Below are 16,785 nucleotides of genomic sequence, written 5' to 3'. Positions count from 1 at the left end.
AGTATGAAATTCACATAGACAATCTTTTTTTGTATTATTATGTTCCAAATATTGCATGGAGCATACTTAAAAGATTGATTTGCTGTTTATCTGAAATTCAAATTTAATCAAGTGTCTTTTTTTTTTGTTATTATTATTATTATTATTTTTGCTCAACTTGGCAACCCTAGATCACAGGCACTTTAGAGCTCAGCTTTGCATTAGACAGAGATTCCTGAGGTCCATGTGTAGTGTGGCATGCATCAGAGAGCCACCAGGTCTGGGTTCCACAAACAGTGACAGCAGATATCTTGGTACTAAGTGGAGATGAACAGATGACTGAGGACTAAGACCCTCCAGTTGGTCACTGTGTGAAGCCTTCGAACCAGGGTCCAATCTGGTGTGGGACGGGTAGATTTTTCCAAAATGTTTGAGGCTGAATTTCTGATTTGCTTGTGAGATGAAATAGTCACGTAAAAATTATATTGTTTCCTAGAATATTTTAAAGCCATATTCCATTCACATCTGAGTTAGTAAACTGCGATTCTTACCTTGTGATGATACAAAACCAAACCAGAAAAGTCTGGAGTTTCAAAATCTAGGTGATTCGTGTCTTAACTTTTTTTTCCGCAATGGTCAGAGCTCTGGAAAAGGCTTTGTTTGTACCAGTCAGGAGTGGAACTAAGGATTCAGGGTGATGGCATGGTGACAACTACCTATTTCTGCATCTGAAGATGCCCTCATGTGGTTCCCCTGTTGTCCCCGAGGTGCCTCTGAGTTGCAGAGGACAGGGTATGAGGCAGAGATCTCCCCAGCTGGGACCTGCAGGGCGTGCACCCAGCTTATCCTGCCCATTCATGGGCAGCACTCCCGCAGCCACCTCAGAGCTGCACGACAGGAGTGGGAGATGCTAGTAAGTGTTGGTCACAAAGAAAGTGGCCATGACCAGAATCTGCAAACTCAAATGCAGACTCAACACAAACTCAAAAAACCCAATGCACATTTTAAAAAAATCCAAATGACTGCGGTTCCCCAGGGAGCTGTGTGTGTAAGTGAAAACCACCCCCAAGAAGTCCGTATTGTTCATTATGACAGCACTTTGACTCCAATTTGCACGTAGCTCTTCTGACCCTGGTGAGTTCAGCTGGACCATGAGCTTTTGCAAGGACCCCATTTGTCCCCAAGACTTAGAAGCCTAGTCTGAAGGCAGCCAGGCTGTTTCCTTGGCCATTTTCCTTCCTGGCTCACTTCCTAAAATTTAATGCCTTACCGATCCTACAGTACCGCGATGCCTTACTTATCGACAGTAAGAAAATCAAGCAAAATTAAACCAAAACCCACAAAAGGCAAACCCAACCAGGGAAAGATCGTTCATGAGAGATAACTTAGAGATCTTGGAAAGACCTAGCATGGCCAGGCTCACCTGCCTGCTCACTGCTACTTTCCCCAGCTCCCCTCTGATTTCTTCTTGACCTTTGACTGGAGGATGTTTTAATTGATTTCTCCGTGTAAGGATGTTGGGGAGAAGAGGTGCTTCTCTAATTAAGAAGGAGATCCTGGGCCCGTATTTTTACTTCAGATGCTCAAATGACAAATTTAAATAAGGATAAAGAATCCAAAAGAGGAATTCAGGTAGGTACATTATGCAGAGACTAGCTTTAAAAAAATATATATCCTCTTCACTCTTCACATATCTACTCATTAGCACTACAGCTCAGTTTTCTCCTGGTCCTTCTCCCAAATCTGCTCCCATACAAGGAGGAAGTGAGTGCGAGGGCGGGGGAAACCCAGCGTCCTCGATAGACGTTGTAATACGAAGCCAGTAAATTGGAGGTGAAAACCACTTCCAAAAATTTGCAGGAAGCTGTGTCCTGTTTTTTAGAAATTCACTAATTCAGAACTCATTTGGCAGCACAGGGACCTATTTCTGGGCTGTTTTTTTTTTTTTTTAACCTAAGAACTACTCTTCCAATGACCTCTAGGTCAAATTTTAGAGACGAGTTTACTGATGATTGAGGAACTGGTATATGAAGGCTAAAATCCTCTGCCTGTATTTAAGAGGTACCCTGGGATATGAACTTTGTCATTTCAATTCCTAGTATACTTGGAATGAGTTAAGTAGTAAAAAGCTTCACTTTAAGAAAATACTAGGAAAAAAGATTATTATTAGGTTGTACTGAAAATATGGCTATTTTTCCAGCTTGCTGATGTACCTAGCTGTCCTCCCACCATCTCTCACTAACCAGCAGCTTGTTCCAGCAGTTTTTTGATGTTTGAACAAAGGCCCACCCTCCCCACCCCCCCTCCCCAGGCAGGGCTTCTCTCTGCTGTTATCAGAGAGAGATCTGACCTGATACCTTTGACTTGTAAATGAACACTGAAGTCAGTCTCTCTGGAGCATCAAGCTGGTTCCTCCTTCCAGGTACTGTGGGACACCTTAAATCCTTCTTAAGGAAGGGGGACCGGAGCAGTACCCTGTGCCCTTCTGGCAGGAGAGACGCTCATGCACTTTCTCTTTTCTCTTTCCCATCTTTTGTCTGAGGGAATCCCAGGAATAGCTAATATTGTCAAATATGTCAGTGGCTTCCTCTTTATATCTGGTCTTCAGGTGCCATAATTATCATAATATATATCATTAAATATGTCAGATTAAATTTGTGGTAAATCTTATCTGATTTCAATGTTACTATTTATTTGTGTTTTAAAATCCAGGAGAGTTTCATCTGGAACCAGCCTGTCCTGTCATTGATCCGAACTGGTTTTCTGGAGAATTACGTTGTGCCTCTGTGATCTTGCTCTGTACCCCGTGCTGGTGGGTATACCTTTCTCATTTCCTCAGCCTTCTGTTCATGATTTGTGGATCAGATAGAGGATGATGTTGGCTCCATCTGGAAAGTGGCTCAGCCAGTCTCTGAGAAGACACACTGGGGGCCTGGAAATAGTGCTCTGGACACAGACTGATAGGGAAGAGAAGAAAGATCTGGACTCTTAGAAAGTGAAATCAAATTTCAGCCTGAAGTGGCTTGCATCAGAGATGAAAAATTGTTATTCCCACAGAGATCTAGTTGAAGGCAGGCACTGCCAATCTTTCTTGATCTCAAATACCTCCCCCAGAGGCCTGTCTGAGCACTGAAACTTTTCACAAGTAGATGGTTGGCTGTTGGGCTAAGTCAGCCAGAAAAGCTGACTGTGTTACTCAGGAAGAGTAGTAAGTTGGCAACTACTAAAACATTTGTACCATTGCTTTGCCAGATTTAACAGTCCAGAGAATTGCAAAGGGGGGGGGGCAGATAGCCTGTGGGGATAATTTATTTGGGGACAAGGCTATAGAAGCAATGAAAACTGACAGTGATTTCTTTCCTTCCCTTCTGTTCCCTCACCTTTTCTTTCTTAAGCTCCTTTAATTGACCGCAGGACTTTGGCTTTACCGTCATCCTTTGTCCAATATGCTTTCATCATTAGTCAGTGCATGATCTGACTTATTTATTTAATTATTTTAAATAAGCAGTCATGAATCTACTGCCCACCTCCTTTTCAATGCCTTACTCCACCCATGGAGGTCAGCGATCTCCCTGAATCCTCTGTTCATAATTTCCTTGTGTTTATTTTCATCTGTTTGAGAATAACACAATTCATTCACCTGTTCTGCGGATGAGCAGCTAGGTTTTTCTAGGGTTTTGCTGTTTAAACAGTGATGCTATTAACATTTTGGTAAATATCACAGGGTACACATGTGCAGTTTCTTCTGTGTATATATGAAGTGTGGAAGTACTAGACCATAGAGTAGGTGAATGTTTGACATTACTAGATAATCCTCAATTATTTTCTAAAACGATCATAGTAATTTACATTTCTACCAGTAAAGCATAAAAGATTTTGTGGATCCACATCTCCTCAATCCTTTCCACATCCAGTGCCAATAACTTGGCATTACTGGACTTCAATTTTTGCCAATCATATAGATTTACTTTGTGTGTCTCACGTTTTGTGTGTCTCATTCATTTTCATGAGGTTGCACATTTTCTCTGTGTTTACTGCCCATATATGTTTCTTCCATTTTGAAATTTCTTTTCATGGCTTCTGCTCATTTTTCAATTGGGATATGAGTACTTTAAACTGGTACGTAGGAAGAGTCATTTTTCTAAAAAAATAATCTTTATTCTAAATTTAGGATTCTATTCCCAAATAGAGTTGGCACACATAATTTTATATTATTATTCTTACTCTAGAAAAATCTTCTTTGCATCTGAAATTCAGAGGATACTAATGGGCAACCATGTTCCTAACCTTCAAAAAATTATAATCCTGAATTCAACAATTTTCAACTCACTCAACCATCGCGGCGGCGGCAGGGCAGCAGCGAGGCAGGGTAGCAGTGGCGGCGGCAAACAGCGGCGGCGGCAGGCAGCGGCAAGCGGCGGCGGCGGGGCAGCAGCGGCGGCGGCAAGCAGCGGCAAGCGGCGGCGGCGGGGCAGCAGCGGCGGCGGCAAGCAGCGGCAAGCGGCGGCGGCGGGGCAGCAGCGGCGGCGGCAGTGCAGCGGCGGCGGCGGCGGCAGGGAAGCAGCGGCGGCGGCAAGCAGCGGCGGCGGCAAGCAACGGCGGCAATCAGCGGCAAGCGGCGGCGTCAGCGCAGCAGCAGCGGCGGCGGCAATCAGCGGCAAGCGGCGGCGGCAGGGCAGCAGCGGCGGCGGCAAGCAGCGGCAAGCGGCGGCGGCAAGCAGCGGCAAGCGGCGGCGGCAGGGCAGCAGCGGCGGCGGCGGCAGGGCAGCAGCGGCGGCGGCAAGCAGCGGCAAGCGGCGGCGGCAGGGCAGCAGCGGCAGCGGCAATCAGCGGCAAGCGGCGGCGGCAGCGCAGCAGCAGCGGCGGCGGCAATCAGCGGCAAGCGGCGGCGTCAGCGCAGCAGCGGCGGCGGCGGCAATCAGCGGCAAGCGGCGGCGGCAGGGCAGCAGCGGCGGCGGCAATCAGCGGCAAGCGGCGGCAGCAGGGCAGCAGCGGCGGCGGCAAGCAGCGGCGGCAAGCAGCGGCAAGCGGCGGCGGCAAGCAGCGGCAAGCGGCGGCGGCAGGGCAGCAGCGGCGGCGGCGGCAGGGCAGCAGCGGCGGCGGCAAGCAGCGGCAAGCGGCGGCGGCATGGCAGCAGCGGCAATCAGCGGCAAGCAGCGGCGTCAGCGCAGCAGCAGCGGCGGCGGCGTCAGCGGCAAGCGGCGGCGGCAAGGCAGCAGCGGCGGCGGTGGCAATCAGGTCTAGAATAGGCAAATCTAGAGATAGAATGCAGATTAGTGTTTTCTGAGGGCTCAGACATGGGGTCGGGAATAAAAGAGGAAGCCTACTGTAATAGCTCAAGGGTATGGGGTTTCATTTTGAGGTCATGAAAATGTTCTAATATTGGTTGTGGTGATACATGCACAAATCTCTGAATATATTAAAAAACACTAAATTGTGTACTTTGGGTGAATTGTATGGTATTTGAATTATAGCTCAATAAATGTTATAAAAAATATGGAGCAGCAGAAAAAAAAATGGTCAATCGTTCTGTGGTTCACTGCCTGCAGAAGCAGGTACCGTATAAGCCAAAGCTGGGGGAAATAAAGGGAGCTATTAGACTAGATGTGATTTATAGTTCCCCTAAGCTGGAATAAATACAATGTTTTCTTCTGTCTTCCTCCATTCAAACATCTCCTGAACTCACACATAAAATGTGCAATAAAGAGGGAGAATGGATAAACCTCAGGGAACAGAGTTCTTCAGTAACGGACTCAGAGCAGTAAGGGACTCCACCTGCATTGGTGGAGGAATTAGACACTGCAGCAAAAAGCTTTCTAGCAAGGCCACTATTCTGTTGATGCAGATTGGGACTTGAGGTTGTGCCACTCAGACACACCCTTAGGAGATGCTCCTGCTCCACCTGCACTTCCTAGATCTAAGAAGGGATAACACCATCCATACTAGAACCTCCTGCCTGGTCGCCACAGACAGAAAGTAGAAAATAGAACTAACAAATCTTAGCAGTCTCTGCACCCCTAAAACTGTACCTGCCCGCATAGGTTTTCAGAATACATGTATACATTCCTGGAAGACGTGTGATCAGTCTTTAAGTGTGATATGGATTTATATTTTTTCCTTTAATTTTGTTAGTGTTTGCTTTATACACTTTGAAGCTACATACTTTGCTCAAAACAAAATAAGTAGTGATTTATCTTCCTTTGAAACGGCTCCTTACTATTATGAAATATGTTCCTGGCTTCAAATGTATTTTGGAGACACTAATTTTGATCGACTTTCGCAAAGCATTAGTATACTACATCTTATTCTGTTCTTTTACCTTCAATCTTTCTGGGTCCTTTGATTTAAAATGTCTTTCTTAGTGGGAGGAGGTATATAGCTGAGTAGCAGGCTGCATGCTTAGCATGCATGAGGTCCTGGGTTCAATCCCCAGTACCTCCCTATGTATGTATGTATAAAATAAATAAATAAATCAAGTTACTCCCCCTGCCCAAAACAAACAAAAATTTAATGTCTCCTTTATAAATAACAAAATTTAAAAATCCAGTTTGAAAGTATTTGTCTTTAATTTGGTGTTGATGCCCTTTATCTTTAAAGTACATTACAGAATTTGAGCCTGTTACGCTGCTTTTTGTTTCATATTTGTTCTTTATCATAATAGTACACAACCTCCAATCACCTTTAAAAATCTGGGCGGGAGGATATAGCTCAGTGGTAGAGCATATGTTTAGCATGCATGAGGTCCTGGGTTCATTCTCCAGTACCTCCATAATTCAATAAATAAATAGATACCTAATTTTTTTCCTTAAGGAACAGATAAAAAAGTAGACAAAATTCTATTACAAAGATATTAGAGTATTTTATGATAATTGTGAATCTCTCAGGGTAGGCAATAGGTTAAACTATGGTGAGCTATATGTTATCAATATCTGTGTAGTAGTTAACAATTATGACTGATCCACAGTAAATGTTCAGGAAAATTTTTTTGATGAATTATTCATTGAGATAATCAGATTAAAAAAATTTTTTGGAGGGGGGTATAATTAGATTTTTAAAAATTTATTTATCTACTTGAAGGTACTGGGGATTGAACCCAGGACCTTGTGCATGCTAAGCACACACTCTACCATTGAGCTATACCCTCCCCCTCAAGATTTTTAAAAGTGATTGGAGGTTGTGTACTATCATGATTAAAGAACATAAAATCTATCATTCAAAATTCAGTTTGTAAATCTCATCTTTGGCTGTTACTAATTGTGTAGAGCCTTTTACCAAGTTACTTAACTGCCTGTATTTCCTCATCAGTAACATGGGAATAACACCATGATGACCTCAATGTGTTCCTGTCTGGATCAAATGAAATAAAACACATAAAGTACTTTCAGTGCCATATAAAAAGCACCTAATGATGCCTAATAAACCTTGCCTGTTAATTTATAAAATTGTAAAGAATATTTCACATCCTTTGTTTGATTATTCTTTTAAAAAAATTCCCTCTGTGCTTCTCTTTTTTGCTACAGTAAAATTTTAGGTTTTTAGGTCTGTTCTTTCTTGAAATGTTAACTCATTTCAGAATCCAGCCTTGAGATTTCAATTTTTTCCTGATTAATATCTTTCACAAATATTCTCAAAAATTAAGAGGACATACCTCCTTGCCTTCTACACAAAGCTGCAGACATCTAACCAACTCCAATAGGTAACAATTTGAGCATAGAAGGCTTAATCTTGTTCCTTTGTCTAACAGAGACTTGCATGCATACTTATTTTTGTTTCTATAAATCTCTCCTTTCAAGTGTAATCTGTACAATGAAGTCTTGTAGGATACTTGGATTTCCCAGATCATTCCCGTGTTCTCTGAAAGAAACCACAAATTCAAAAAAACGTGAAACACTGGAAGAGAAGGGGACCCACCTCTATGGTCTTGTTATTAATTGGGAGGGGAAGGCCTAGGAACCAGGAAATGGGTAAGTCACAATTAGGTAGGAAAATTTAGGAGAAAAAAAGCAAATATTCTATGCTCTGTAAAACAAAAATGTATGACAGAACAGAAAGCACACATGAACTGACCTTGAATGGGCCATTAAGTAAGTAGCAATGCTCTCCACTTCAGAACTTGCAAAACTAAGGGACCAAGAAGAAGAAGAAGTTAAGACGCTGGACTGGCTAAATAAGAACATCAGACATGACCTATCACCCACCACAAATACAAGCAAATGGAAGAGGGAAACTAGAATACTGCTTTTACCAGTATCAGTGAAAAATGTAAGCATCATCTATGTCCAGAGCTGGAATCAAAGTTCAAAGCAGTTTCTATGAGGCATAGCTCACAGAATGCTATGGTTTGAAACAGGTAAGTGGCCTCCATATTGCATCCAAGGAGTTTAACCCAGGAAGGAATCTTACACCTGTGTCCTTCCCTTCTTGTCGTCCCAGAAGCCTGTCTTGAAGGAATGCCAGCCTATATTCTCATTCCATGATTTAGGGTATATTTTTCTATTGGGAATTTTCATTATAGGAGTGAAATTAATGACAAAGTCTCTGATGACCATTTCTTTACAGCTAGATGCAAGCTGGTATAAGGACAGAAGAGAATCCAGGGAAACATGTTCTAAGAAACCAGGGAACCTACAACCGAACCCTTGGTGGGCAACGCTCACTTCAATGCCCCCTCTGTGGTAAGCACTAGGTTGAGTATTGGGGACATGGTGATATAATTTATATATATATATATAAAATATATAATATGTAAATATTATATATAAATATACACACACACGTAAAAACAATTTAACAGATTTCTACAAGCTCACTGAACGAAACTCCAAGCTTATTGAAAACAAAACAAGCTCTACTTCATGTCACAAGATCACTCGGTCACAGTGTCAGTCAGACACCCTCATCACTAAAGTCAGGAAGACCATGGTCACACAGCGGGCTCCGCCCCAATGACAGCCCCATGAGCCCAATCAGATAGCAGTCAGGGCATTCCAGGGCCCCGTCAATACCGACTCACTTGCTCGCTCTCTCACACACACACATGCACCCCGGCGCCAGCTAACACGCGACAGTGATGTCGTCACAATAGCAGCCGCGACCACGGCCGCCCGCGGCTCACGCATACACAGGCTTGAGGCTCCTGGCTCCACATGCCCCTGGAAGTCCGAGGCCGCCTCACCGCCAGCGCCTCCCGCAGCCCGCCCTGGGACACCTCAACTCACCAGGCATAACCCAATGACCAGCACGACACCGGAAGAGAAACCGAAGGTCGAAGTTCACCCGCGGCTCTGGGGGCTGTGGGAAACGTAGTCTGACTCCGAGAATGCCCAGCCCTGCGGGCGGAGCGTGGAGCCCACCCGCCCCGCCGCAGGGACCCCTGCACGCCCGCCGCCGCTCGCCGTTGGCGGACGGGTCGCACTGGTGGTTCTTCCAGACCCCGAAGAGCCGGGTGGTGGTCCTCTGCGAGCGAGGTGAGGTGGTGGAAGGGAAAGAGAGCCCAAGGCGAGGAGGTAATCGCCACCCTGGGCCGGGGAGGGCAGAAAAGGGAATCGGAAGCCCGCCCGAGGCGGGCCGAGGGAGAAAACGGAAGAGAGCTGGTTCGGGGACGGCCGAGTGAGACTCGCAAGCGCTGGTCCGAGGAGGGGAGCTGGGAGTCGGGTCACCCGGCAGAGGAAGGTCGGGGCGGGAATCGTGAACCCCTGCCGACGGAGACAGGGCTAAGAAGGGCTGGAGCGGTGCGGAGGGAGTTCGAGCCCGAGAGGACCCAGGCGGGAACTCCACTCAGGCCTGTACGTGCGGGACCCCAGGTCCGTGGTCGGTAATCACGGGGCGAAGCGTTTTGTTGTTAGTTTTTTGTCAGTTTTGCCCCTCGAGAAAGCTCCACCACCCAGAGCGGCACGTAGTAGCGGACGCCCAGTGAGTGTATGCCCGCCCCGGTGAGTGTTTCATATCGTCACCGTCAGGAAGTTCCTGCTGTCCTTCTCCAGCCAGACTCACTACAGAGACAGCCATAGGCCTGATACATGTCATCGTCATTTAGTTTTGTCAGTTTTAAATTCCACGTCTCCTTTAGCTCATTCTAGTTCTGTAAGATTTATTGAAATTGTGTAGTTCATTTTTAAAAATTTCTCCATAGCATTCCATTGTGCCTATGTGCCGCAATTTGTTCATTTTTCTCTTTATGAACATTTGCTGTATTTTCAGGTTTTATATATAATGAATAACGCTGGCATGTTTTCATTTCCCCTGGGGAAATACCTAGAGAAAAAAAATGCTGATAATAGGTTAAGTTTATATTTAACTTTCTAAAAAGCTGACGAACTTTGTAGAATGACTAGTTGTAAGTTGTGTTTGAGACTGTATGTGACTATGAAGCAAGTGGTTTCAGCGTTTGATTTGGTATTCTATGGAATTATGAGATAGGCTCAGTGGACTTAGAGGAGTATCATGTAGTGCCCATGGAGTTGTGGTTTTGTGAAGTGGGTGAGATCGCAGGAAACTGAATGTATCTGTACCAGTTCTTATTTATGATGATTTTGTTCATTGCATGGTGATTGTGAAAGTGGATCACTACATAAGAGATATTAATGAATGACTGAGAAACTGTGTGTCTAGTTAGGTATGTGTCATTTTGATTCCGCTTGCAGAATTATGATCGTTACAAATCAAGTAAAATAGCAGTATAAGATAAACCTAAAGGAGATGAAAACAGGATATCAAAGAGGTATCTGGCTCCAATCTTCACTGCAGAATTTTTCATAGTAGTCAAGACATGGAAACAACGTAAGTGTCCACTGACAGATGAATGGATAGGGAAAATGTGTACACACACACACACACATACACAAACACACTGGAGTATTAGCCTTAAAAAAGAAGGAAATCCTGACTTTTGTGACAACATGAATGGACACTGAGGGCATTATGCTAAGTGAAATTAGTCAGAGAAAGACAAATACTGTGTTTTCACTTGAATGTGGAATCTAAAAACACCTGAACTCACTGAAATAAAGAGTAGAATAACTGTAGTTGCTGAGGGTAGGAGAAAAGGAGAGATGTTTGTCAAAAGTTACAAACTTTCAGCTATGAAATGAGTAAGTTCTGGGGTTCTAATGTACAGCGTGGTGAATATTAATAATACTCTGTATTGTATGCTTGAAAGTTGTTAAGAGATTAGATCTTAAATGTTATTACCGTGCACAAAAAAGGCTAATTATATGAAAGGATGGCAGTGTTAACTTTATTGTGGTGATCGTTTCACAATATATACATGTATCAAATCATGACATTGTACACCTTAAACTTACATATGTTACTAAAAAAAGAATTGGAAAGTAGGAGGTAAAATTATAATTTCTAGATAACTGGGTTGCATACTTGGAACACCACCTGAACTAATTCTAATATGTTGAAATGCCTAGGGTTCAACAGGTAGCACACAAGAAAAACTCTTTTTACCTCTATGTACTACTTTTAACAGATTTGAATGAGGTTTTTTTCCTGTTCCTGGATGAAATTATGGGTGATTTAATTACTTTTTCATTCTAAGCTAAGGAGAAGTATCTAAAATACTTCCAATCACAGGGTCAGTCTCATAGTAATTAAAATAGTCATTTTCTAATAAAAACATTTACTGTAAAAAAAATCAATATTTAAACTTCAAAGGAAAAATTTCTTCCATCTGACTGGAACCTGCACTGTAGAAAAGTACATAATCAGTTTCTTCTATATTTCCCCGGCTTGTATTATTGAAAAGTTACTGTTTAGCATAATGAATATTTAATAGTAACTTCTTACTACTTAACTAGGCAGATTTAACCAAGTTGTTATGGAAACTCTACGGTAAATGGGTTTCATGTGGTTTCTTTTCCCTCCCTTCTCTCTCCTTTGTTCATTTTTCTAAAAAAGAATCCAAAAGAGGGAAAGTCCTTTCTTGCAAATCTTAAAGCCATGGCTCAGGTGAGATGGAAGTTTCTTCTCTCCTTTCTGAAATAGTCTCTTCCCTCTAGCATATATGAGCATTTTCCCATCTTGAAACTTCCTGGCGATAGACTTCCCTTTCATGGAACTGGTATACATTTCCTTTTATTCTCACCAGAGGAACCTGTGCCTTATCCAGGTTCTTCTGATTTTAACTAATGTTCACTTACTTTGTTTGTTTGTTTTTTGGAGGGAGGGGATAATTAGGTTTACTTATTGATTTACTTTTAGAGGAGGTACTGGGGGTTGAACCCAGGACCTTGTGTATGCTAAGCAATGTGCTCTACCACTTGAACTATACCCTGACCCAAAATGTTCACTTATCAATTGCATATTTCAGTCAGCATCTCTTTTCTCATGCTCACAAACAGAAATATATTCTCTATAAGTAAGCATATAGTGCTTGAATGAAACTTTCTTGTGTAAATACTGATTTGATGTCTAAGTAGTGAGTGCTAAGGAGAACCCATCCAAGGGAAAGACTTCATTTTGTCCACAGACCTTGGTTTTCTGGTGAGGAAAGATGGAGGTAAAATCAATAGAATATAATATGGCAAGAAGGGAGATTCCCATGTTACACTGTATCCTCTCTTCCCCTCCAGCTCAGCTTTATGAATCATGTTTCTCCATCTCTCCCTTGTATATCAGTAGTGCTTTGTCCCATTTATGTCTCCATTCTGTAACAGGCACCAAAGGCACAGAAGTAATTCATGGTTGAAAAAGCAGAGAGGAAAGCCTGCTTCTATACACAGTAGAGCACTGGAGAAGAGAGGACAAGAGGAGCAGGCCCATGGTGCCTAGGAAGAGAGCAGGCCTTGAACCTTGGTGAAATTAGAAGTGGTGCCCTAAGCCCTCCTTTGGTCATTAATTCAATACTACCCACTCTTTTCTCCACTCCTCCCTTACATTTTTTAAAAGGTGAGGAAATCATTCCAATTATTTCTCTCCCCTAGGTAAGGGGCAAGGACAAAGTGCTGGAGAAATTTTTTTAAAGAGAGCCATAAATAGTTGCCTGTCCCTACTCTCCCTACAAACACACAGACAATGCCATCTAAACTGTAACAAAATGTCTTTAACATGGCTAAGTTCAAAAGAAAAGGAAAAAGGAAAATTCTGCATCCAGAAACGAGAGGAATCACAACAGTAAATGTAAAGGAAACTCTGAGCTGACACCTCAGAAACCCCATAAAGATTTGGATTGCATATAAAATGCTTCAGAGTACTAACTGGGGTCTGGGGTTCTAACTTCCCAGGGACAAGGGGCAGAGAGCTGGAACTAAGACCTACATAGTCCTATAAAGTATTTCTAGAAAAATGCTACACACTGGCCCAAAGAGATGTGGGGGCTTCCACTCTCAGATTTTTTTAGGGGGTTGGGGCAAAAAATACAAATACTGTGTTATTTCTCTTATATGAAGGATGTAGAGTCATCAGACTTATAGAAACAGCAGGATGGTGGTTAACTGGGGAGGAGGAAATAGAGAGTTATTTAATGGATACAGTTTTAGGTTTGCAAGATGAAAAAGTTCTAGAGATTGGTTGTATAACCGTGTGAGTATACTTAACAGTATTGAACTATACACTTTAAAATGGTTAAGATGGTTAATTGTATGTTATGTGTGTTTTACCACAATTTTTTAAAATGAAGGAAGGCTTAAACTAGAAAAAGATAACCCAAAAAACTAAGCCCAAAATTTAAAAAAAAGAAAGAAAAATGGGCAGAAATCAGTAAAGCAGAGAGCAGACAATAGAGAAAATGAACAAACCAAAAGTTCTTTATTTGGAAAGAGTTTTAAAATTTATAAATCCCTATCAAGAATAGTTAATAAAAGAAAAAATGCAAATTACCAGTGTCAGGAATGAAAATGGAGATACCACTACAGATCCCACAGATAGCAAAAATAAATAAATAAATAAGGGAATGTCATGAACAGCTTGATGCCAACAAATTATATAACATAGATGAAATGATCTTATTGCTTGAAAAGACTTAACTCAAGAAGAAATAGAAAAATGGAATCTCTCTGTATCTATTAAGGAAATTTAGTTTTTAATTTAAAAAAATTCCTCAATAGAGAACCTGGTTAAATTCTCCTGAAATGCTTACAATTCAGCAAGAATTAAATCTAACAACACTGTTTTAGAAATTCTTTCAACTCAGAGTGCATGACATTCATTTGAAATAACAAACCTTCCTCACTGAAATGAGCTTAGAAACAAAAACTACAAATCAACAGGAAAAAAAACCATCATGGGAGAGACAGCAGGTAAAGAAGAAATATGGTGGTTGGGGGGGACTGGGTAAAGATGGTCAAAGGTACAAACAAGTACTGGGGGTATATAACACAATGACTATAGTTAATAATGCTGTATGGTATATATGAAAGTTGCTAAGAATAAATCCTAGAAGTTCTCATCACAAGGAAAAAAACTTCTTTTGTAAATATGTGAAGTGATGGATATCAGCTAAACTTATGTGTTAATCATTTCACAATATACATATGTGTCAGGTGATTATTCTGTGCATTTTAAGCTTATATGATGTTATATGTCCATTATATCAATAAAACTGGCCAGGGGGGAGAAACTTGGCACCTGCAAAACTGCAGAAGTATGACAACATAAAAGAATATGAAATAAATGTTTAAACTGGAAAAGTCATAACAAAAGCACAATACATAAAAAGAATTTGCAGATATTAAAAAGGATAAAGAGAATTTCTAGAAATAAAACAAAGTAAAAAAAAAAACCCCAAGAACTTAAAGAATTAACACAACTGAAAAGTAAATTATTGGACTTAAAGATATATCTAAGGGGATCACCTAGAAAGCACAGAGATACAAAGTGAAATACAGAAGAGAAACTAAAAGATAAAGAAGAAAATGAAAAGGTTCAATACACATCTAATATCATAAATGTCAAAATAGAGAAAGGAGGGGAGGCATCAGGAAAGAAAATGATTTAAAATTTTTCATAATTAAAACTCATGATTTCAAGATGAGGAATCAAAATAAGTCGCAGGTAGGATAATGAAAGTAGATCTGACACCGAGACATATCAGAACTCTGCAAAATAACAAGTCTTCTGGAGGAAAGAAACAGATAACATGTTACCTAAAAGGAAGATGATTAGGCACACAAGATGTCAGAAGACAATGGAATCATACCTTCAAAATGGTTAAGGAAAAATACCAATCAAGAATGGGATAAAATAAAGACATTTGAAGGCAAAGGTTGACTGGACTTTGACTCACTGGAAAATTTCTAAAAGATACACATTAGCAAGAAGTAAACTGAACCTAAAAAGATAGAATGAGATAAAATTGGTCAGGAAGTTTAATCAAGTGTGTACTCAGTAATAATCATTAATTTAATGGTGTTTCAAAACAAATTAGATTAAAAACACCAAGTAATAATAGAATAACTTAAAGCATTCAGTCTGTCATTTTTTTTTTTGAGATACTAATTAAAGTCAGAGATGCTAGTTAAAGATTTGAGGGTAATCTCTTAAATCAGTCGATTACTTTTATTCTTGTAGAGGGGAAAGGAGAGTAAAGAAGACTTGACTGATTTCATAGAAATCAGTAAGTGTACTGGAAGAAGCAAGTACAAGTTTTATTAAAAAGAAAGTGGGGAGATGGGCCACGGAGATAGAGAGGCCTAATGAGCAGAATGGCATGTCAGTCCGGCTCTGAGGCTGAAGTGTAGTGTCCTTGCCTTTCTAGTTTGTAGTGGGGAAAGATACAACAAACCCAAATGCTGACTAAAAGAGGAAAGAGAACTGCTGTTGAAGATTCAAATTTCCACTCCTTTTCTCCTACTCTTCCCAGTCCAGAGATGTATAGGAGCTAAAGGATGAGTGTGAAGTTTTTGTGTCATTTGTTGTAGAAATGGGCTGCCTCCTGACGAGCAGATATCCCTGGATCTAAGCTCATGTGGAGACAGTCACTTGCAGGACAATGTTAATGAGCTTTGGGGTCAAACACATTTAAGTTCAGTCCCCACCTGCACAATTTTTAGTTGTATATATCCATTAATTTTACTGAGCCTTCTCTTCAGATACAACATGAAGATGGACATGCCTGCTCTACCTGTCACCTGTAAAGGGAGGGAATAAATCCTCTTCATTTGAACTGTGAGTATGAAATTAGAGAAAGTATATAAAAGGGCCTGCAGTGTAGTCACTCAGTCAATTTGTGTTTTTCCACCTGTTTTTCACAAAATAAAATAAAATAGTAGCTGGAAAATTGCTTTGAATAGCATAAGATACTGTGCACTCAAGAGAGATTACTATGAATTCTTACCAATTAACTACTATTAATCACATTGTCATACTCCCTCCTTTATTATTCAGCATGGCAACATGTGAGATTGGATTTTGGTGGGATGGAGATAATGGGAACCTGGATCCTTCTTGGATCCACCTCTGGATGTGATCATTAAAAGCTACCACACAGCTCAATTCTCAACTGGCTCAGTAACTGTGGATCTCTAAGCAACATCTCACATTTACCTTTATGTCTTCTGAGCCAATCAGTTTGCACTGTTTCTTGATTTACATACCACATTGTTTAGGTGACTCACATGTTCATCATGAAGCAGAAGAGGTGACAATGAGAGACCAGGCAAAAACAGGACTGTCCAAAATGGAACATGAAGTCCCATCCTGATTGTAGAAAATTACATGCTATGCATTATATGTCTATAAAAATTATCTTTTATATTTTCCAAGTCCTTATATTTTGAGCCTTTCAGTCCTGTTTTGTCTTATAATTACAACAAGTAAACTGCTTAGTCTAAGAATGTAGACTCACCTAATTAACAGTAGTTA

General features: G+C 41.3%; 1 protein-coding gene and 1 non-coding gene across 2 annotated transcripts in view; one reads left to right on the top strand and one right to left on the bottom strand.

The window, feature by feature from the left end:
• Positions 1-7,051: 7,051 nt before the first annotated feature.
• Positions 7,052-7,123, bottom strand: TRNAA-AGC (transfer RNA alanine (anticodon AGC)). Its single transcript has one exon. It is a non-coding gene; the product is annotated as a tRNA-Ala (tRNA).
• Positions 7,124-8,486: 1,363 nt separating this feature from the next.
• The window catches only part of LOC140698377 (uncharacterized), a 116,736-nt gene continuing 108,437 nt past the window's right edge, over positions 8,487-16,785 (top strand). Inside the window, 3 exon segments of the mRNA XM_072968660.1 lie at positions 8,487-8,654; positions 12,642-12,873; positions 16,014-16,089. The gene's annotated coding sequence lies outside the window, so the exon portion shown is untranslated.

Source organism: Vicugna pacos, chromosome 9 (genome assembly GCF_048564905.1).
Source record: "Vicugna pacos chromosome 9, VicPac4, whole genome shotgun sequence".
In the NCBI taxonomy this organism is placed as follows: Eukaryota; Metazoa; Chordata; class Mammalia; order Artiodactyla; family Camelidae; genus Vicugna; species Vicugna pacos.
The sequence above is the reverse complement of the archived record's forward strand: the minus strand, read 5'-3'. Positions and strand labels throughout refer to the sequence as shown.